At 55.1% G+C, this 22215-nt stretch overlaps 1 protein-coding gene across 2 annotated transcripts in view; it reads right to left on the minus strand.

Moving 5' to 3' along the window:
* ZNF469 (zinc finger protein 469) overlaps positions 1–22215 on the minus strand; it is a 307143-nt gene that overhangs the window by 36298 nt on the left and 248630 nt on the right. Inside the window, exon 1 of one of the 2 annotated variants that reach the window (XM_074314463.2) lies at positions 14549–14792. The exons of the other annotated variant lie outside the window; for it this stretch is intronic. The gene's annotated coding sequence lies outside the window, so the exon portion shown is untranslated. Of the gene's footprint in view, positions 1–14548; positions 14793–22215 lie in introns of those variants that run through there. 2 annotated transcript variants of the gene reach the window in all.

Here is a 22215-nt window from a genome sequence, read left to right on the forward strand (position 1 = left end):
CTTGAGCTTATGGAGGATTCCAGGGTCTTGTGGGCCAAAGAGCTGGCAAGGGGCTGGAGTGGGGGACCCTGCTGTGGCCTGGGCCACGGCTGTCCTCCCCGCCCACACCGCCGTCCTGGTAGATGTGCCTCCACCCCCAGAGGGAGACAGTGGCCTGTTGTCTTGGACCCCATCCCTGAGGCAGCTCAGCCCTGGCCTCAGTCACTGCTGTGCTGGCGTCCTTGAAGACACTGGTACTGCCTTGAGAGCAGGGCCAACTTGGCCCGTCCACTGAGATGCCAAGAAGTAGACGGAGCAGAGTCACCGTCCCAGCTCACACTTAGTCTCTGACCAGGGTCCCTGCACTGCAGCCACCAGTTGACCCACGGCTGAGCCAGGCCTGAGCCCTCCATTTGCTGCTGCCGTTTACACAGCTGAGGGGACTGATCTGGACAGGCTGGTCCTGGGCAGAGGTGGCCACCGATTGGCAGGTCCCGGATGCAGGCATAAGCAAAGTGGTCCTAAGAGCCCCAGCCGTGGCAGGGCGGCCCTCCTTCCTGCCTCACCAGGCCAGGCGGAAGTGCATCCAGGAGCAGCAGAAGCTGCCCTGCAAGACCTGAGTGTGGGCCCCTCTGCCAGCACGTGGGCCTCAGTTTCCCCATCTGGAAAATGGTGCTGTGGTCCCTGCTGGCTCAGAGGTTTTGAGCTGCAGACCCCAGAGGAAGCTGGGGTGCTGGCCTGAGCTCCTGAGGCAGATCTGCTCAGCTCCCTCACTGGGTGGGGTCACAGCATGCTGAGGTTCAAAGGTCATAATGCAAGCTAGGCAGAATCACGTCTTGGGTGTGTTGACCCTAGAGGTCAGGCTCTTCCACTGGCGCCCTTGTCTGTTCCCACCATGGGAGCTGACGGCTCCGTACTCCCCAGGGAAGGCCATGGGGACAGTTGTGGATGAGAAGCAGCTCACTTTGACCCTCCATTTCCCTTCCCCCCAACAGGTTGCCTCCATCACCAAGGCTGAGTCTCCTGCCAATCCACAAGGCTGGCACAATGACGAAATTCCCATGTCCTCACTGAGGAACCAAGGACCAGAGAGGTGTGGACACTTATCCAGGGTCACACAGGCAGGGGCCCAGTGTGCTGGTGTCACCCTGAGGCCAACTGGAGGCCTGGAGTGTGGCCCCCACCTCTTGCGTGTCCCAGTGTGCCAACCGGCCTGTGGACACCGCCTGGTCCTCCTCAGGTGGCCTAGGGCCAGCATTGGGCAGAGCCGTGGAGAGGGGACACCTAGGAGAAAGGGCTGCTTGCCTGGGGTGCTCTCAGAACGACCCAGTTGGCCTCCACCCAAACCACCAACCGCCAGCCACATAAGTGAGGCCAGCGAGGACCAGCTGGCTGCCCCCGAGTGGCCTGGGCGGGGGCAGCAGAAGCACCGCTGCCAACCTGCAGACTCATGAAAAATGATAAACCATTGTTATCCGAATCCCCCAGGTCTGGGGCTGTTTGTCACACAGCAATAGATGGCTGTAGTAGTCAACATCTCTTGGCTTTAGGTTTCTTCTCTGTTAAATGGGGATAAAATAGACTTCCCAGGGGTGTCGGAGGGTTACATAAGATGGTGTGGGTCAAGCCCTCAGCACAGCACGGGCTGACAAACGACTGCTGCTATTACAGCTTCACCATCACCTGTCCCTGGACCTTATGCGAATGATTGTTTTCCTGTGGGGAAGCGACTTGGATCAGATCTGACTGTCTGGCCACAGATCCCATCCCAGATGCTCCAGCTGCTGCAAATGACCCACATCTACACTCATCGGCAAAACTCCTGTCCCACTGTTGGGGTGACCACCCCGATTACCAGGAGGTACCGTGTCTTTGCATCTAAGTCCTGAGCAGAGGGACCAGTGAAAAGTGGGGGTGGGGAGAACCCAGCTCCCCCCACTGGTCAGTGTGAGGAGCCAGAAATCACAGAAGGGACCTTCTGACTGCACAGCCAGGAGGCAGGGATCAAAAGCCGTCTCAGGAAGGAGACGAATCGCTTCCTCTCTTCCTCCAGCATTTTCTTCATTTGCTGATAAAATGCGCTTCTGAGGCTTTCGCTTTGTTTTCTCTGACCCGGCTTTGTCCCGTGGGCTGACCGAGGCCTCACTCTTCCAGGCTGATGGGAGCGACCTTGAGCTGGGCCAGAGATGCCTCTGACTTGTGCCTGAGGGTCTGGCTCCCCGAATACCGGGAGGCTGGGGAGCAAGGACCAGACTCCTCTCTTGACTGGCACCCCCAGACTTCCCAATGCCAGCATGTCTGGGACAGAAGGAATCTGAGGTGGTCTTAGACTGGGGGTTTCCGACTTTTATAGTCATGGAAACGTTGGTTCAACTGTCTAAAAGACATCTTACAGAGGAGAATCTATCTATCTATCTATCTATCTATCTATCTATCTATCTATCTATCATCTATATATTAGGTTGGTGCAAAAGTAATTGCGGTTTAAAAGGTTAAAAATAATTGCAAAAACCGCAGTTACTTTTGCATCAACCTAATATCTATTATCTATCTATCTACCATTTATCTATCTTACATATACACACATAATGCCTATATAAATATTCAGATTCATAGTTATATGTTGGGGCAAAGATTACTAACATAGGAAGATGCACAGCCATGCCCTCCTGACCCCTGGGAACTCTGAAATTTGCCAACCCAATCTCCCTTCTCCCTCCCTTTCCCAATTGCTGGGGAAGATAAAGGGATGGAGACCCACATGATAAAGGGATGGAGAATGGGGAAGAGGGAAAGCAGGGTGTGCCCAGACTGTGAGCCCTGGTAGGGGCTCCCAGTGGGCACGGATTCCCTAACGAGAGCCTTCCCTGGAACTTCTGCTGGGCTGGCAGGTGGGACAGAGGCCTGAGCCATTGGGCCCTCTTTGCCACCCTATGGGGTGGGTGGGTGGGTCTCCTGAGAGAGAGGCCAATTTGGCAGAAGGAAGAGCCAAGAGATGAAGAGAGGCCGACTTTCGAGGTGTTGTCTGGGAACCTGGATCCACCTCTGCCTGAAGCCTGCTAGTTTTTTCAGTCCCACAAGCCAACAAATACGCTTTTGCGTTGTAGGAGTTGTTTTCATCACTTGTACTCAAGAGACCCAAAGCACAACAATACGTACAATACAGCTTGCCAGCCAACCTAAAAGTGGAGTTACATGGAAAAAGGAGAGGGGGTGTAAGAAGTGGAAATTAGCGGATGGATGGTGGGTATCCCTAAGGATAATTCTGCCCCATGTGGCCGCAAGCCAGCCCTCAACCCCTAGTCGGGGCGAGCGCGTGGGTGGAGGGGCCTTGGCCTGCAGTGAGACGACCAGCTTGGGTAGAGGCTTTGGACTTCACCTGGGATGGCCCAGGGTTGTGACTTCCAAGGACAGGTGTCTAGAGGGGAGGCATGGGACAGTCTGAATGCAGCAAATGCTCTTGACTGATCCAAGCCTCATGGCAGGACTGACGCATGGCAACATCCTGGCACCAGGGGCATCGTGCGTGGACTACAGCTGTCACCGGGCTGTGAGATGACCAATACAGGCGAAGGAAACAGATTTTAGATTCATATATCTGGGCTCAGTCCTTTCTCCTTGCTGGGTATGCAATCTCAGACCCTCAAATGGGAATTATAATATTTACCCAGAGGTGTACCGTGGGATCAACACCAAATAAGCTGGACCAAATCCTAGCTTGGTGCCTGGTCCACAGCACCCAGGAATGGCACCTGATCCCAGTAACCCAAATATGCAATTTACATAATATTATATATAAAATACATACAATTATATAAAATAATATCTCTATATAACATATATTATATATGTATATGCAACATATACACAATAACATACATATGTATGTATTTCATATATGTATAGCTACCTAGCTCCAGAGCTTCCGAACTGGCCGTCCAAGGTCATCAAAGAAATCTCCTTGCCACAACTTCCTGAGGCGCTGCCTACAGAGTTTGACACCAGGTAGGGTTCCAGAGGCTGCCTCACTCCTGGAGGGCTAGCCGACGCAGCGTGAAGCAGGGAGAGGGTGTAGGATGGGTTGAGAGGTGTGGGTGCCCTGGGGTGGGCATGGGTGCCTGCGGGGACCACCAGGACGGAGACCACATTAAAAGCACAGACCTGGGAGCCCCTGCGTCCCCTCTTCCTGTGGGCACCGCGTCTCTCAGCCACATGCTTGCTGAGCACCTGTACATCTCCTGGCCTCCGGGGCCAGGAAATGCCCTGGCACAGCAGGTTCCAGGAGCTCACTGGCCAGCGGAGCAGATGCCAGTACGAGCCGATGGAGTGACGCCCAGGAGCTTGGACTGGAGTACAACCCACCCCAAGCCCCAAGGCCACCCTGAGAGCCCCAAGAATGTCAAGTCTCATGGATGTTTACAAATACAGACAATATGTTGAGATGAAAGTGGTTCAGTGGATAAAATATATCATGAAAGTGTGTGTCCCCTGTTTCTTTTCCTCATGTAGCCATTGGAAAATCTGAAATGAGCCCTGGGGCTTGCATTCCACTTCTCTCAACAGCACTGGTGTAGATGGTGAGCCCTTTCTTTGGGAGGCCCTATCGCTGATGGACACTTTTGGACCTTGACGATCTTTCCTGAAGTCACACGTTTGAGATCCCTGGTTGCCAGAAGGCTGGTGAAGTGGCGTCCACTCCACTCCACTTTCTGTAGGAACAATACCAGCTGCCGGACACTAGGCCTGGCCCATGGCTGGCAAAGCACTTTCAGGCCACACAGGTCCTCACCCCCACACCAGGAGGCAGGACTTGTGAGGCCTGAGGGCAGGTGGGGAGACTGAAGCTCAATGAGGTGAGACGCCGTAAGGTAGCCCCACAGCCGCCTGGCTGACCCTTACCTGAGCTCTCCTTGTGCTCGACATGACGAGGTCTCTTGTGCTGGTGGGGCTCAGCTCACAGCTGCCTGGGTAAAGTCCAGCTTCAATCTTTAACTCAATAGGCTACGGGTAATATGGCACCAGAGGGCCGCAGGCCCGAGCACGCAGACCCAGGCACCTACCGCCCCAGCAGCAGGCAGGCCCCTCTGGGAGCCTCTGAGACTTTAATTATTCCCCAGGCACCAGCCCGGCATAAATACAGCCTAGACATCCAAGAAAAGCACGCTGCCGGTACGGGGAGCCTTTCCCAGAGCTAAATGCAGCCTGGGCACTGGGCATGCCGGCAAGCGCGCTCAGATAACAATCGGATTAGGCAGGCCCTGAGCTGACCCTGGAGTGGGCACGCTCCCACTCACCGGGAGGGACAGCCGCGGCCAGGCGAGAGGGCCGCCGGCTGACTTTCTTCCGCTGGGAGGGCGCTCCGGGCGGGCGGAGAGCAGGAATGCATGTGGGCTGGTCGGCGTTTAGAATATATTTATAGATGGGGCATGGCTGCCAGCCGAGTGGTACCCTTGAGGTCAGCTTCCTGCCAGGCCCTGTGGCCAGATGTTTACTGAGATTGCAGAGAGACCGACCCACCCACGCAGGCCCGGATTTATTCCACAACCACGCTCCGAGGCTGCTCCTTGCTGGGGCCTAGCTGGGCTTCGGAAGCTCAGAGAGGAGATGGCCATCACGACCCTCCTCAGGTTCCAGTATGCCAGGGCCTTGAGACACGGAACCATTGTGCCCAGGGTGGATTTAAGAAGGAACCATGGAGGGGAGGGCACTCAGTCTGCCTTGGGAGGGAAGGCTTCTCAGAGGAAAGGCGGGGCAATGTTGGAGGTGGGTTTTGAAGGATGGGTAGGAGTTTTTCAAACATCCCAAGGAAAGAAAAATAGCATGTGCAATGGTATGGTGGTGATCAAAGAGGTGGAGCACTTGGAGATAGCGCTTGTCCAGTGTGCCTAGCGCACGGCATCTAGGGGTAAAAACATAAGGGTATAAGAAGGTCAGGAACTTCAATGTGGGCCAGTCGCCAGGGGAGCTTGTTAAGATGTAGCTCCCAGGCCTGCTCCCAGCGGTTTTGATTCAGCAGACCTGGCAGAGCGGGGAGACTGAAGTTTAACCACCACCAAGAGATTATGATCCAGAGCCACAGGCCGCAGTTTGGGAAACCGAGGCTCAGAGAAGGAAGAGCAGTCAGTCTGGAGAGGCTTCCTGGAGGAAGCAGCGAGAAAGGTGAGGAGGGCTTGGACGGGGGAGGGTAGACTATGCTAGGGGTGGGCATCAGGGATTCCACAGCTAAAGGGCACTTAGAAACCAATGGTGCATGGCAGCCATGAGCACATGGAGTCACTAAGCGCTTGCACATAACTGGTCGGAAATGAGACTCGCACTAAATGTAAAACATACCAGACCTCCAGAACCTAACCTATCTCACTGATTTTATATTGATTACATGTTGTTATGATGATAGTTTGGATATTCTGTATTAAATAAAAGTAATTTCATCTTTTTCTGTTTATTCTTTCAAATGTAGTTACTAGAACATTTCAAATTGCCTATGTACCTTGCATTTGTGACTTGCATTATATGTTGCATTATTATATCATATTCTATTCTGTTCCTGCACATTCTCATAGACACAACGACGTATTCACACACACGCGCGTGCACATACTCATATATGTGCTCACACAAGGATGACATGTTCATGTGTAAACACTCGCAGATGCACGCACACACGTACACAGGCACACATACACGCACTCACACACGTGTGGCTGTACCCCCGCTCTGCCCATATGAGCACACGGATACATACATGCACACATTCACAGACATACACACACGCCCACACACGTACATGCACACAGCCTGCTCTCACACACACCGCTGCTCTGATGGCTCTACACGGCCAAATGCTAGGACAAGAGAAGGCTTTGGTCTCTGGCTTTCTGGATTCTGGAGACAGCCCCTCACAGCACAGGCCATGGACAGTGGCAGCTCCGGCCCTTGAAATGGATTCTTGCTAGCCAGGAGGTGGGCTGGACGAGCACCCACTCATTGCCTGTCCTGCCCGTCGGCCATGCCCACGCCCTTGGGCTCCTGATGAAAGGGCCAGCCCCTTCTCCTATCTGTGCCTCAATTTCCTCACCTGTAAAATGACAACAGCAGCCCCACTTCCTCAGTGAGGTGAGACATAGCACTCACTGCTGCGCTGCCACCTGCCAAGTGCCCTCCTTCCCATCATGGCACAGACCAGCCCCAGATGGTTGAATGGGAGTGAGTGGCAACTATCTTGAGGGGTGGGGACCCCACTTCTCCTGGCAGACCCCGGCCAAGGGCTCCCTGAGGGCATCATCCTCCCCTCAGCTGCTCTCCTTCTGGCCCCTGGGATGAAGGGGCTGCAGTAAGAACTGGGGCAGGTTCGAATCCTGGCTCTGATTCTCAGAGCTGTGTGATGGAGGTAGGTTGCTCCACTGCACCCCTTCTCCCAAAAGAAGGGGCTGGCTAGGCCTGAGCCACCTCCTGCCCTCCCCTAGTCCTATTTTCCTTTCTAGGATCAGTGCCTGGGATATGCTGTCCCCACCCGGAACACCTGCTATGTCTCCTCGCAGCCTCACCTGGCCAGCCTCACCAGATCCCGCCCAGATGCCCCTCTCCTGGGCACCTGCATGAGCCTTTGCGCCTTTCCTACAGTGGCTACATAGGAAGCCGCTTCTCGCCTCCTCTCTGGCTGCCCCCCCCAGCCAGACTGTCAGCTCCTGCAGTGGAAGAAGGGTTGGTTGGTAACCCTGATGCCTGGAGCATAGCCTGGTCCCTGGGCAACCCTCCATACATGATTGTGAGGTGTGCACAAAGCACAGAGGGTAACCACCACCTGGTGGTGGCAGCGCTACGGCCAGTCCGGGGAGGCCCCTGTCTCCTCCAACTCCAAGCATAGGTGATGGCTAAGGAAGTCACTTGTCCAGGGCAGAAACCGAGCCCCAGCACCTCTCTCCCATGCGGTGGTATCAAAGTGAGATGCTTCCCGGCAGGAGCCAGCTTAGGAGTGCCTAGGGCAGAGCACACCCCCCTGCTGGGGTTGGAGAAGGCACGTGGCACTCCCGGGCCCCATGTCGGGTTGGGCAGCCTGGCTGGAGCCCCCCTGACTCCTCTGACCACTCCCCACTACGTGGACTTGGGGCAAATGTCTTAACCACTCTGGGGTAAGAACTATGGATTCTGCTAGTTGTTGGGTGCATTCTGGAACTGTAGAAATAGCCACAGGATGGGTTTGGGGACCTACTGGGCCCCCTTTGGAACAGACCTGAGCTAAAACTCCATAGATCACCTAACCTTGGGAAGTGACGCTCGGGTCTGTTAGGCTTAGTGTCCGTTCAGAGCCAGTGTCCTCAAATGACATGCTTACTCCCTCTGTGCAGTGTACAGTCATCCTGGGCAAAAGCCACGGGTCCCTTTGGGGAAGGCTGGGAGAAAGACGAGCAGCATACATTTCTGGCAGTATAGCAGGGTCCTGCCTAGAGGGGCCGGGCCTCCCCTTCATTCAAGGGAAGACAACAGGTAACAGGCATGGAGAGGGTCCAGGGCTAGTGCTAATTCCTCAGAAGCCTCAGGGAAGGGTGGGGGCCCGAGGACAGAGCCCCTCGCAGGACAGGGCCGTCCTGTAAAGACACAGCTTAGGATTATGACTGCCTCAATTTCCCCATCTGTGTGCTCAAAGCTCAGGCTCCCAGGCAGAGGTTGAATCCTGGGCCCCACATCTGTTATGCAGCCTTGAGCCAGCACCTCGTTTCCCTGTGCTGGTTTCCCATCCATAGAAAGGGGGTGAAGAGGCCTCCTACCCCTCATCTGATGGTGGGAATGGGAAATGGTGCAGCCACTGTGGGAAACAGTCTACTTGCAGCTACTCAAAAGATGACCACGAGACCCTGCAATTCCACTCCTAGGTGTCTACCCCAGAGAAAGGAAAACACACGTCCACACAAAAACATGCACACGCATGTTTGCACTAGCGTTCATTACTCATGATTGCCTAAAGGTGCAAACAATTCAAAAGTCCATTGATGCATGAAGAGATAAGCAAAACACGTGGTCCCTCTATACACTGGAATATTATTCAGCCTTTAAAAGGAACGAAGCCCCAATACAGGCCACCACATGGATGAACCTTGAAATCATTATGACAGATGAAGAAAGGCAGTCACAGAAAGAAAAATGCTGTGATTTCACTTACATGAAATGTCCTGAAGAGGCAAATTCATAGAGACAGAAAGTAGCTTAGTCGTTGCCAGGGGCTGGGGGGAGGAGAAATTGGGAGTGACTACCAATGGGTCTGGGTTTTCTTTTTGGAGTGATGAGAATGTTCTAGAACTAGACGGTGGTGATGGTTGCACAACCTTGTGCATATACTACAAACCACTGAACTGTATACTTTAAAGGGGTGAATTGTATGCTATGTGAACTCTATTAAAAAAGAAAACCAAAAGGTTCCAGCCGCATAGGGCTGATGTAGGAGACAGATGACACCAGCACCTGGCAGCGCAGCCTCCACCTCCAACATCAGGACCTGGCCCGGGCTGCCCCATCCAGCCATGGCCTTGGTCACTCCATACTGACAGGCCCCTGGCCCTGCTGCATCAGCCACCACGCCGGCCCCTTGCTTGGAACCCAGAGAATTCCCATTCTGCAGCAGCCCCAGAGGGCAGTGCCCGGCTGGCCACATGAGGGCCCAGAGGAGCAGGCCCTGTTTACACATGGCCACCTTGGCCCAGCAGCCCGGAGGAATGCAGAAAATGCAACGGTCACATTCTACAGGCGGAGGCCGTGCCCAGGCCGTTGGAAAGACTCAATGGCCGCTCATGAATGTGGATTCTGTTTGGCCGCTGGCTGGGATGCTGGCCCTGCGAGCAGCCCAGAGTCAAGACAGAGGCTGTTAGCAGGCGGCCAGGGGACAGAATGTCCCCCATCCTGCCACTGGCTCCTGCCTGCCCGCCCACCAGGAGGGGCTGAGGATGGAAGGGGAGGCTGCTCTGGGCATGGTCCCACGTACCAGTTCCCGTGTCATTCCCCGTGTTGGTGTACTCATCTCCTGCACTCACCTGTCCACTCACTCACTCACTCGCTCACTTGTTCACAGGCACTCAGCCTTCCTCCTTTGCCGACTGCTGTCTCTGGGGCCCAGGTGGGGTGGCTGAGACCAGGACAGGTAGCTGTGTACTGTACCTTGAAGGCAGGCCTACCTGGCCCTCTCTGTAGTGTCATCAGGGACCCCAGGGGGTCACTGCCTGGTTCTGGTCTTGTGGTCCCTACTGTTGAATGGGACCTGACTCAGGGATCTGAGGCCGCCGCCCCTCCCCCAGCCCATATGTTTGTCACTCAAGGGGCTCGCCCACCCTAACCTGTGGGTGTGGGGAGCCTTCCTGGGGGAGGAGAGGAAAACTGTGTGGCCAGCTCCCCAGCGGCTGGTGGTGGGCCGCCTCCTGCTTCAAGCGCTGGGTGACAGGGAAGACAGGCTGGGGAGGGCCCCTGGGATGACCAGGTCAGGATTTGGCAGGTAAGCCCCCAGATATTCCCAGACGAGCCCCGCCTTCTAACCTCCACTTTAGGCTCTTCCCCCCATGGTCATAAACGGAGCTTATATTTGGAACTGTCCTCCCCCAAACCGGCTCTATTTAAACAAGGATGTAATTCTCAGAGACCACTTCAATCCCAACAAAAGCGGGGCTGTGTAATGACGACTAGCGAACCTATAGTTTGACGCTGGGGTCACAGCCCCCAAACTCTTGCCAATGTAGTCAGTGATCTCATGTTCTGGTCACTGGGAGTCCGGACCAGCAACCGCAGGCGGTTGTGCAAGGGGGCGGGGCCCTCAGGCTTTGAAGAACATCTGGAGGCAGGAACTCACAGTGCTAACCTCAGCCAGGCCCCTGCCTGGCCTGCCACCATGCTTCCCACCCCTCCCCAAAGTTGTAGTGGTGCACTCAGACCAAAGGGGAATCTACAAGAGTGACATGGAACCAGAAATATGTTGACGGGGCCTGGCTGCTTGACAGCACCTGACGAGGGAGGAGGCAATCCTGTCAGAAATGACAGCTATATTGGCTTTTTGGACCTCTGAAGGAGTAGCTTTCAGTGCACACATGACAAGGTTGTATGTGAAGTCCTCAAGAGCACGGACAGAGGTCCATGCACAGCACATACATTGAAAGTGGGGCCACCACTTATGCTTCAGGTACCTTTGGGTGTACAGAAAAAGGTGGCCCCCTGGGTGTTCACAGCCCCAATAAGCCAAGGCCTGGTAAGCAGAGTATGGGCTGGTGCCCTTGTGCAGTGAACAACCTGCCCAACTGTACAGGCCCATCTTTCCTTCCACTTAGGGAAATGGCGACTCCTTAGCTAAGTTCATGGTGGGACTGAATTAAAAGATTGCAGTCAGTCCCTGAGGATAGCATCTGTCACCCCAACCATGGCCACCAGGTGAATGGTGAGGACAAACTAGCAAGGGAAAGACTAAAGAAACAAGCCCTGGGCACCTGCAAGGCCGTCTCAGTGAGCTCCCCACCACCCTTTACCCTTCACCATGCTCAGTTCAGTTCCCAATACGTACTGGGCCAATTCCATCAGAGAATGAAGTTGGCTACAGAATCCTAAACATCTCCCAGCTAGTGTGTGCTGACTGCCTGCTGTACCTGGCTCAGCAGGACGAGGCTCTGAACAGGAGGGACATTCTATCCGGAATGCACACAGACGATAAAGGTGGGATGTGGAAGAGCTGAGGGCAGAGCAGAGAAAGGGGCATTCTGACGGGTAGGGTGGGACCACTGGTGGTCAGCTTCGAATGCATGGCTCCAGCTCCAGCTTTGTCTGCAGTGGGCAGGAGAGAGAGTTGGTAATACTCTTTCCCAAGTCTCTTCTCCACCATGCACTTCTAGATGAACCAAAGCAAAAGTGGGCCTGCAGGCTGGGGTGAGCTGCTCACTGGGGAGGACTGGAGAAAGCAGTGTCCAGTGGGACCCAGGCTGCATCCTGCCTTGGCTGCGTGACCTTTCCCTACAAACTCCCTTCATCCTGGATTTGTAGCTGGCAACTTGCACCCTTCTAAGTCTTTTGCATCTTCAAAACCCTTCCTACAGACCCTGTGAGTCTCCTCAGAACCATGGGTAGTAGCCACAGTAGCTGGCATTTGCCAGACTCACAGTGTGCCAGGCCTGTGCTGCAGTGCTCTATCCCTCAGCTCATCCCATGAATGCTTGTGAGTTCTCCCCATTTTCCTGATGGGAAAATCAAGCCCGGAGACCTCGGCGACTAGCACACTGACCCTGAACAGCTTATTCTGGAGGCTGCACTCTGAATCACTATACAGTCTTCCCCTCATTCTTAGCCCCTCATTTTGGATGAGAAAGCAGACAAGTAACTGAATTCTTAGAAAGAGTCAAAACCAGAAGGGGGGGGCGGTGGGGCTTGGCTTGGAAGTCTCAGGGCTCTGGAGGAATCCACAGTGTGAACTGATGTCAAGAAGCACATGTGTCTTTGGCACCATCAATGGTGGCAAGCTTCCAGAAGGAAGGAGGTGAGAGCAGGTCTCTGCTTCCAGGCCACCCTGGTGTTCAGCAAATGTGAAGATGTGGCAGAGACCCACTGACTTTCTTCTAGGGAGGGAGGCAGGATGATGCCTGGTTTGGAATGTCAAGTCAGAAAAGGCACAGGACTTGAAAAGATTAGGCTTAAAGGGGACATAATCTCTCTATTAACATTCTCCAAAGGCAACTGTGTGTAAGAGTTTAACCTGCTGTGTTGTGCGCTGCCCAGGATGACAGGACCAGGGACAACAGAAACCACAGGTAGGAAGCTTTTTGCTCAACCTGAAGAGAGCTTTCTCATAATCCTTTGGTGTATTCTGTGGAGGGACCATGGAATGGACTGCTGTGATAGGAAGTGAGTTCCCCGTCACTGGGGGTATTCAAGTTGAGTCAGTAACCTGGAGGCAGAGTCTGGTGGAGACTGAAATATAGATGAGGGGGTTGAAGTTCATGACTTCTAACTTCTCTCTGACCATGAAATCCTGGGACTTGCTGTTTCCACACTGCTGGGGACTGGGGCCAGCCTGGGGTCTAGGCACATGGGCCACACACTCTTTACTTGTGCTTCCCATGCAGCGATGCTGAAGGGGCCAATAATCTCCCCTCAAGATGCCCAGCTTTCCAATTCCTCTCTCTTCTCACTCACAGGTGAGGATCTTGGCAAGCGCTGTTCTGTGGTTCCAGGACCTGCCAGCCCAGGCACACGGCACACGAGGGCATGCCCTCTCAGAGGCTGCCCTGGTCACCCTTCCCAAAACTGTAACATCTTCCAACTTCCCACCTGTATCAGCTCCCAGTCTGATACTACCCTGGCATTTTACCCGTTTATCTTGTTTGTTATCAGGAAGTCGGGGTCTTTGCTGGGTCCAGGGGTGCCTGGGACAGTGACGCGCACAGAGAAGGCTCAATGTACATTTGTTCCACCAACATGCAGACGTGGACTAGAGTCTATCTATGGGATGGAGAGACACTATCATCCACTGCTGCTCACCAGCTTTGAAGTGTTGGCTCAATTACTTAACTTCTCTGACCCTCAGTTTCTTCATCTAGAATATGGGGTACCACCTATCTCAGGATATGAGAATTAAACGCAGTAACACGTGGCACAGTCCTGATACGGTATCCAGTGTAAAGAGTTAACGACACAGCCACCACCAGGGCGCAGGAGGCCACTTGCCTAGGAGCCCCCACAACCTCTCTGGTGCCCACGGGCCTGTCCCCCAACCCAGCTGCTGCTCAGGCCGAGGGTGCACGGCAGGATCTGGGTGGCCGCGGGAAGTCCCCGTGAGCCCTGCTGGCCTTCCCTTCCGGCCGCCGCCGCGCGGCGCCGCGTCCCCACGGGTCCCGCCAGCGGACTCTCTGGGCACGCGAGCCCGCCAGGGGCGCCGGCCGTTGGGGGGGGGGGTGTTAAGGGTCGCACTGCGTGGCCTCCCCAGCAGTCGCCCAGCGGTGTGGATACCCAGGGCCAACCTGAAAGACCCCATCCGGCCCCGCGCGCTGCCTCCGCCACCGCCCTGAGAGCCGTGGGCCAGCACGCCTGGGGGCGGCCGGGAGGAGGCGGCGGCGGGGCTCCGGGACTAGCTACTCTGGTCCGTAATGAATGAGCCGGCCCGCGGTGGCGCGCCCCCGGAATCCCCGGCCATGCGCCCCCGCTCCCCGCAGTCTGGCCGGGCAGACCCGTCTCCCCGGCGGGCACGCAGGTCTTTGCAAAGTGCCCAGCGGAGGTTGGCAGAGCTCTGCAAACGGCGCTGGGCAGGGTTGAGGCCGGCTGGTCCGCGCGGCCCCGCCGAGCCCCCAGCGCCCAGGCGTTGGCGGCGCTGCACGTCCCAGGCCGGGGGAGCGAGGTCGGGTAGCCGGGCCGGGGCCGCGGCGCAGTGAGGCCGGGAGGATCATCTGGCCCCGCCGGGGCGCTCCACCGAGGGCACGGGGAGGGGCCGGGCCGGGGACGCGGGGGCGCGGACAGCCAGGTGACCCCAAGGTCTGAGACCCAGACCCTCTAAACCGGAGCCTGTAGCCCTGCCCGGGAGCGCGGGCGGCGCGGGGCGCGGCGCGTCCACACTCACCTCCCGCTCCGAGGGCCCCGCTCCGCTCGGCGCGCTGGCGGACACAGACGAGCGCTCTGCAGCGCGGAGCGCAGTCCCATCCCCGACCGCAGGCCCGCCCGGGCCGTGCAGACGGGCCGCGCGCCCGCCGGGCACCGAGCCGCCCCGCCGCCGCCGCCGCCGCCGCGCCGCGCTCTGCCCCTGCGGGGCGGGGTGGGGAGAGGAGGAGAGCAGCCTCCACCCGCTTCCCAGGCCGGCGCGCGAGCGGGCCAAGTCCTCTCCAAACAAGCTCTCGGCAGCCGGCTGGGTGCTCTGAAGGCCCTCCGCCCAGCCCTGGGCAGCCTGCTGGTCAGCCCCCAGGCACAGGGCCGGCTTCAGTTACAAACTTCGTCCCCCCCTCTCCCCCCCCCCCGCACCGCCCCCCACAAGCTATTTTTAGCACCGCTCTTCCTAGGTGTTTGTTTCATGGGATCCACTCTAGTGATGGGGTCCCTGATGGGACAGGTATGGTAGCCACCAAACCCCTTGTCCACGCCCCTTTGCCAGCCCACCCCCATACTGGCAGGGCTGTGCTGCTCAGATGCAAACCTGGATTTAGCCCGACTTTCAAAAGTGCTGGCATAAATGTACCCATGTGGTTTCGAATTGCTCCTCTATCCCCACCCCCTCTCTGCCTCCTCTCCAGCTCTAGCTAGGTACCAACATTAAACATTTTCCTCTTGTGCTTCTGGATGGCAGGCTGAGGCGGCCATGCCTCAACTGTCACTTGGCACCTGCTTGCGGAACTTCATTTTGAGGTCCCCCAGGTTGGCACCTCAAGGGTGTCCTGGGAGGAGGTGCTCTTGTCTCAAGGTGGGAGTTGACGTTCCCCTTTATAAAATCTTGGTGCCTTTGCTCTGGTCCCCTTGTCCAGCCTCAGGCCTGTCACAGACTGGCCTGGTGAAGTCTGGAACACAAATGGTGGGGAGCTGGAAACATTCAGGCTCCTATGGAGACAGGGCCCTTATGAGTCCTCTGTTCAATGGCTTCATTCACAGATAAGGATATAGAGGTCCAGAGAAGGCAAGGGACTTGCCCAAGGCCACACAGCCTAGTGTGTGTGACATTGGCTGCCCTGGGACAGGCAGGAGGGAAAGGCTAATCCCTAGTGTAGACTTGTGGGTCTCTTTCAAGGTCAGGAGAGGCCTCATTGGAGGTGTCCACCGACAGAGGCAGCCCCTCCCCCACAGCAGACAAACACAAGGTGTGGACTTAGGGCCCTTCTAAGAAGTGAAATCCTGGGAGGCATACTTCACTTTACAGAAAGGCATCCTTTCAGAATTAGTCCTTTGAACAATGTTCCCCCTGAGAGCACTGCAAGCATGCTTTAATTTACACAAGTTCAAGTTTCACACCCTCTTAGGAACACCTTTATTATGTAAAGCAAGGTATAGGTAACGCACAGGATCCTGCACACTGACTTGGAAATGAGTGAATGGGCCTGGCCCTCCCACCCACCTGTGGCATTTTGGGTCTGCATGAGGGGTGGAGCTCTGAGCGCTCCACTTACCATCTACAATAAGCTAAAATACACTGAAAGTTGAAGTTGATTTTCCTGTGCCTGTTTATTACAGCATGTGAAGGCACTTCCAGGAATTCCTGCTGGTCGACTTGAAAACTTGAATTGAACAAGGGGTAAGGGGCTCAGAGGCCCCTGCCACCCAGCCCTGCTTGGCACTGAGAGACTCCGAGATTCAGCTCACGTTTCTGTGACATCATTCTGGGCTCTCCCTCTCCATGGAAAGTGGCATGGGAAGGGGCTGAGAACCCCCCTTGAGTTAATCAGTATTTCAATCAAGTTGGTTTCCTAACGTTTCTAGTGCCGGGGGTCCCCTGGCTCAGACAAAGTTCCCAGAAGGTATTTCCTTCCTAATCCTTCCTACTGGGTCTATTCTTGTTTCTAAAAAAGGCCAGTTTCAGAACTCACCTGTGGGGTGTGTGTGTGTGTGAATGTGTGTGTGTGTGTGTGTCCAGCCCATGGCACACCTGGACACTCCTTGGGTGGGAGAAGCTAGTTCTCTTTCATGAATGTGCAGAAGTGACTTACTTACTTACTTACTTACTTACTTAGGAAGAAGCCCTTACTTAGGGATGGCACCCAAGCCCACAGTCCTAATTGCCGGTGGGCCCTCTGCCTGCCCTGGGCCAGGTGCTGTGCAGACAAATGAATCCCACAACTCTAGGATGTGGACCACGGCTCTTCCCAATTTACAGAGAGGTTTAGCACATGCCCCAGGCCACATAGCATGCCTCTCCTGCCCGGGGGCCACCATCCCACAGAGCTATGCACTCAGCCTTTCAGGTTGAGACCTTAGACAGCCTGTGAGCTCCCACCCCAACCCTCCAGGACCACCTGCTTCATGTAACCCAGTGCTTCCCAATCGGGGCAACCTTGCGCCGCCATACACAGGGGACATTGTCTAGAGACATTTTGGTGGTCACAACTAGGGGGCTGCTATGGCATCTACCGTGTTTCCCCCAAAATAAGACCTAGCCGGACAATCAGCTCTAATGCGTCTTTTGGAGCAAAAATTAATATAAGACCCAGTATTACATTATATTAATTATATTATGTTATGTTATATTATATTATATTATATTATATTATATTATATTATACCTGGTCTTATCTTATAATAAAATAAGATTGGGTCTTATATTAATTTTTGCTCCAAAAGATGCATTAGAGCTGATTGTCCGGCAAGGTCTTATTTTTGGGTAAACACAGTAGCAGGCAGAGACCAGAGATGCCGCTAAACATCCTATAATGCACAGGATGACCCATGACAAACAATGACCTGGCCCCAGAAGTCAACAGTGCTGAGGGTGAGAATCCTGTTGTCCACAGTCTCCTGAGGGTGGCCGGCAGCCCAGACCCCTGGATCTCAGTGCTCTTTTGCCTGATCAGGCAGTGCCTTCTCTTCTCTTCATTATCCCCAAAGCTGAATGTGCAGCCACATCCACCCCTCCTGGGAAGAGCTGCCCAACACGGAACACTGCACAGGGCACTGAGGAGAGGGCATGGGCTCACAGGGTCCCACGTGGGAGTCACTGCGCTTTTGTTCTGAGAAGTAACAGAGCTGGAAGATGCCACTCTGCACAGGGAGATGGCCCAGCAGTGGTACTGACTCGATGTGCCCAGAGTCACAGCATGGAGCTCAGCTGTCCTGCTCCTGGCCAGCCCCCATGCTGCCCAAGGCCCGAGGCCCACTCCGGGTCGCCCTCAAGGGGCCGAGGCTCCCTGGCCCGCTGCGAGTGTGGGGAGAGCCAGTCATCGCTCCTGAGTCATCCCTTTGACTTCTGCCTGATGTCAAAATGAAACCACGGACCCAAAGCCAGAGCAGGGGTGGGAGGAGTGAGAAACCTCCAGCAAATTCCAGGGGCATAGTGTCACATGGCCGCTCCAGCTTGACACTGACAGTGCCTTGGCATGGGGGCACACATCCATCCAGATAGCCTCGAACCTTGAAAGCAATGTCCCATGTCTGCCCCGTGTGGTGGTCCATGCCACACCCAGCAGGGTCCCCTTGTCCCTGGGAGATGAGACCTCCTACCTCGGACCAGGCCTGTGGCTGTGACATATGGTGTCAGATATTTAAACCCTCCTGGAGTTTTTGCAGTAAGTTTCACCTGCAATCTCTTGGGCTCCCTCAAGGTCCTTAGCTCCATTTTCCAGATAAGGAAATTGAGGCTAGAGGAGGGAGGAAACCTGTCTTAAGGGCATGAACGTTAATGATAGAGCCTGTTGGGTGCTGCTTGTTTGCTCTGCTCCTCTGCCTGCCGCTGGCCTTCCCACAGAATCCAGGGTGAGGGTAATGGCAGCCAGCAGCTGCCTGAGCCCTGCGGCACACTTCCTGCCTCACAGATCTGCCTCCTGGGTGACCCCCCCACTTCTCCCCAGGGCTCTGGCCAGTAGATGCGGGCATGTGGATTTGGTGGCTCTTGTACCCTGTCCCTTTAAGATGCACTTCAGCATAAATGACAGTAAATATGGAAGTACATGGAACCTGAGACCTCTCTAGGAATGGGTAACCTGGTCTATCCGAGCTAATTATCTGTGCACTGGCCCCTGCTTTCTAGAAAGTGGGCTCCAGGGAACTCACATGAGGAACATAATCAACGTCAGCAGAATTCACCAATTAGTCCATGAACTCGGGAAGCCTGGCACAGGCAGGCTTGGCCTCAGTTCCCCACTGTGCTCTACCAGCTGTGTGTCCTTGGGCAAGTCAGCAACCTCGCTGAGTTCCTCTGGGAGTTGGCAGTAGGGATGCCCACTACTCAGGGAGGATCTGAGAGGCTGAAGGGCAGAGCTGGCCCATGAGGCATGGCTGGGCAGTCCCAGCTCCTCCTGAGAGTGGCTGGGACCTCTGGGGGCCTTGGAGCAGTGGGACACACAGACACAAGGATCAGTGGTCTCACAGACACAAGCGACCTTGATGCCCAGTGCCTGCCCCTGCAGCAGACCCTCTCTGTCCCTGATACTCTCCTGTGCCCCTCAGGCACTCAGGCCAGGGCCGAGGGCACCAGAAAAATAAAAATAAAAACTAAAACAAAAATAACAGGCTCTGGAGTACAGAAAGTACAAAATGGAACCGAATAAATCTTCATCTACAAGGCACGGTATTAGCTTTACTGCTCAGCTGCCACTCAGCTCCTCAGTGGTTCTAGGTAACACCTGGGGGTACATTTACAGTGTCTGCTGTGATGGCGGTGGGGCTCACCCAGGAAAGGGAGACAAATGGGGGGAAAGGGGAGAAAAGAGTGAGGAGAGTCAGGAGGGAAAGAGAAAAAGAGAGGAGGGCGTCTAGGAGAAGAGGCAGGAGGGAGAGGGAAGCCTGAGAGTGGCCCAGAGGCTGGGGCTGGAACCTGGGCGCCTCTTTCGAAGGAGACATTCCAGACTGGTGGTGGCACATGACTCAGCTGCCCTAAGTGAAGTTGTCTCTGCCCCTGTCTTCCTGTCTTCCGAACAGCCCCATTTGTGAGCAAATGTCCCAAAGAGGCACTCACACATAGACTCAGGCACGCCCTCCTACCACATGCCATGATTTCACATGGTGAGCCAGGCCTGGCTACAGGACCCATAGCCTGGCTGAAGGTCTGGGTGTGCAGAACTTCCAGAGGCAGACCTTTCCCAGGACTAATAGCCCACCTCCTCCCATCCTCCCAGCACCAGCTCCTTCACCTCCAGGAAGCCCTCCCTGCCTGCACACTGGCTCAGGTCTCCCGTGTTTCCTGAGTGCCGCCCAGCACAGCCAGCGGGCAGCTGGTGGCCTAGGTCCAAACCCCAACAGCCATGTGGTCCGAGCCTCAGTTTCCCCATCTGCCGTGGTAAATCAGACTCCTTCATGAGTGGCTGGGGCCCATGTGTGGCTGTTCTCCTGCTCACACTCTCAGCAGAGCATCCCGGACTCAGCCCCTCACAGGCCTTCAATATGGGAATCCTTCTAATGAAAAGAAAACAGAGGCGGCGGAGACTGGCCTGGCCGTGGTAACCCAAGCCAGTGGCCTGCTGCATGAATGGGCCCTTTCATGGGACAGCCGCAGAGTGAGGGCCTGGGGTGGAGATATCTGTGCTGGGCCCAAGGAATGGCAGTGCCCAGGGCAGGGAGGAGAGGGAACTTGGCCTTCAGCTCCAGCCTCCAGCATCAGGGCCTCCGGGCCCAGCCTCCTCTTCCTCTGAGTCCCGGACACCCCCTTCTACCAAGCCTGGCTGCAGGAAAGGAGCCAGCCATCCCCTGTCCAAATGCCACTGTCCTTGTTTTTTTCCTATAATTATGTCTCTGAGGGATAACTACAAATTTACATTTTGCTCAGCTTGGTCATTTATTCGGAGCCTGCGCGGAAGGCCAGGCTGTAAAAGGCGCATTGATGTGTGTTTTCGCGTTGCTGGGGTGACCGGCTGAGGCGCGTGGACACAACCGGCCCTTTTAGCCAGGGCGGCTCTGCGAACAGCGGCGCCCTCACCACCTGGGCCTGTGCAAACGCCTCCGCTCCACTCGCCATGAATGACTTCAGTGTACAGAGGTTTTCTTTTTCCATACCTGGCCACCAAAACTTCCAACATTCTTCTAGAAAAAAATGTGGCAAGCTTCCCTGGGATCATTTTCTCTCTGAATGGATTATCCATCCCGGTCCCACCCAAACATAAGGCAGCCCTTCTTCCATGTAGCGACATTAAAGAAAAATTGTGCTTCCGTTTCTGCCACCTGCTGCTGTGGCCCTAACAATAGTTCCCTTCTGACTTCCTGGGGGACAAAGGCTAGTGGTCAGACATTTCTCTGAGTCTTTGAAGAGACATTGACAGATTGACTATGTGGCTCTGTGTTTAGCCTGCCCTGGGTGTGTCCTGCTGACAGAGGTGATGAGGGCCCAGGCTGGGTGCAGAGCTGGCAGGTCAGGGTCTAGAGCCAGCCCAGGGAGCCCAGTCCCACTCTGGACATCAGCAGATATTCACGTGGTCCCTAGCCTGGGCACAGGCTTTCCTTGATGTCCCCACCCATCCCTGCCAGGTACTGTCAGGACGCCACGTCTTCTTCTCAGCCGGTGCCCTTCAGAAGGACACCTCCTCCAAGGAGAATGCGAGGGTCAGGACAAGAAGGGACAGTGATGGGCAGGTGGGTACACTCTGTGTGCATGTATGTGAGTGTTTGCTTTTGCGCATGTGTTGGAGGATGTGTAGGTGTGCATGAGTGATTACATGTACCTGAGAGACTACGTACAAGTGTGAATGTGCATTTGAGTGTGTACGTACGTGTGTTCATGAAGATGTGTGTACACATACGTGTGAGTGCATGTGTCTGTGTGTTTGTGAGTGATTATGCATATATGCATATGTGAGAAAGCATGCGTGTGTGTGCGAGTGTGGGTACATGTGAAGGAGGGTGTGTGCATGCTTGAGTGTGTGGATGTGCACATATGTATGTGTGTGAGTGTGTGTTCACACCTATTTCTTCTGGAATGCAGGACCCTTGAGCCAGAGGACAGGAACTGTCTCGCTCATGCTGTACGCTCAGTGCCTGCAACAGGGCCTGGCACACAGAAAAGCTCCTATTTGCTGAATAAACGAAGAACAAAGAGCTTACAGACATCTGGAAGGGAACCTGTGCAAGACGGTTAGGATGAAGCCCACGTGTGTCACTGATGACACCTTGTATGGTTAAAGTAGCCGCAGGATCAGCAGTCCCCGTGGGGCATGCCCTTTGAGGACTTCACCCAGTTAATTTATTTAGTTTTCAGAACTCACCCAAGCCTGGAAGGGGTCCAGAGCTTGTCTGAGCAGCAGCGTGGCAGAGTTCCGGGTTCACATCCCAGCTCTGCCTCTTACAGCAGGCCTTGGCAAGTGGCCTACCTGCTCTGGGCCTCAGTTTCCCCGTCCCAAGAGGGTTGTTGGGTTATTGACGGCCAGCACCAAGCACTTAGAATCTAATGGATGTGAACTCTTAGTATTATTATCAGTGCCTTTCCCGGTTGACTTATTTTCCCCTTCACACGTCCCCAAATGTCCCCAGTAGTCATGACTTAGAGTTCATAATCCTAACAGCTCAACCGTGATCACCACTGTTCTTCTTCTAGCGTTTGCTGCCTTCGTCTGGGCCTATCTTTCCCGGAACTTGTACTGACCGAGTGTTCTGGCTGGGACTCTGCCTTGT

This window comes from Rhinolophus sinicus, chromosome 8, assembly GCF_057876585.1.
Source record: "Rhinolophus sinicus isolate RSI-liver-muscle chromosome 8, RSI-T2T, whole genome shotgun sequence".
Taxonomy (NCBI): domain Eukaryota; kingdom Metazoa; phylum Chordata; class Mammalia; order Chiroptera; family Rhinolophidae; genus Rhinolophus; species Rhinolophus sinicus.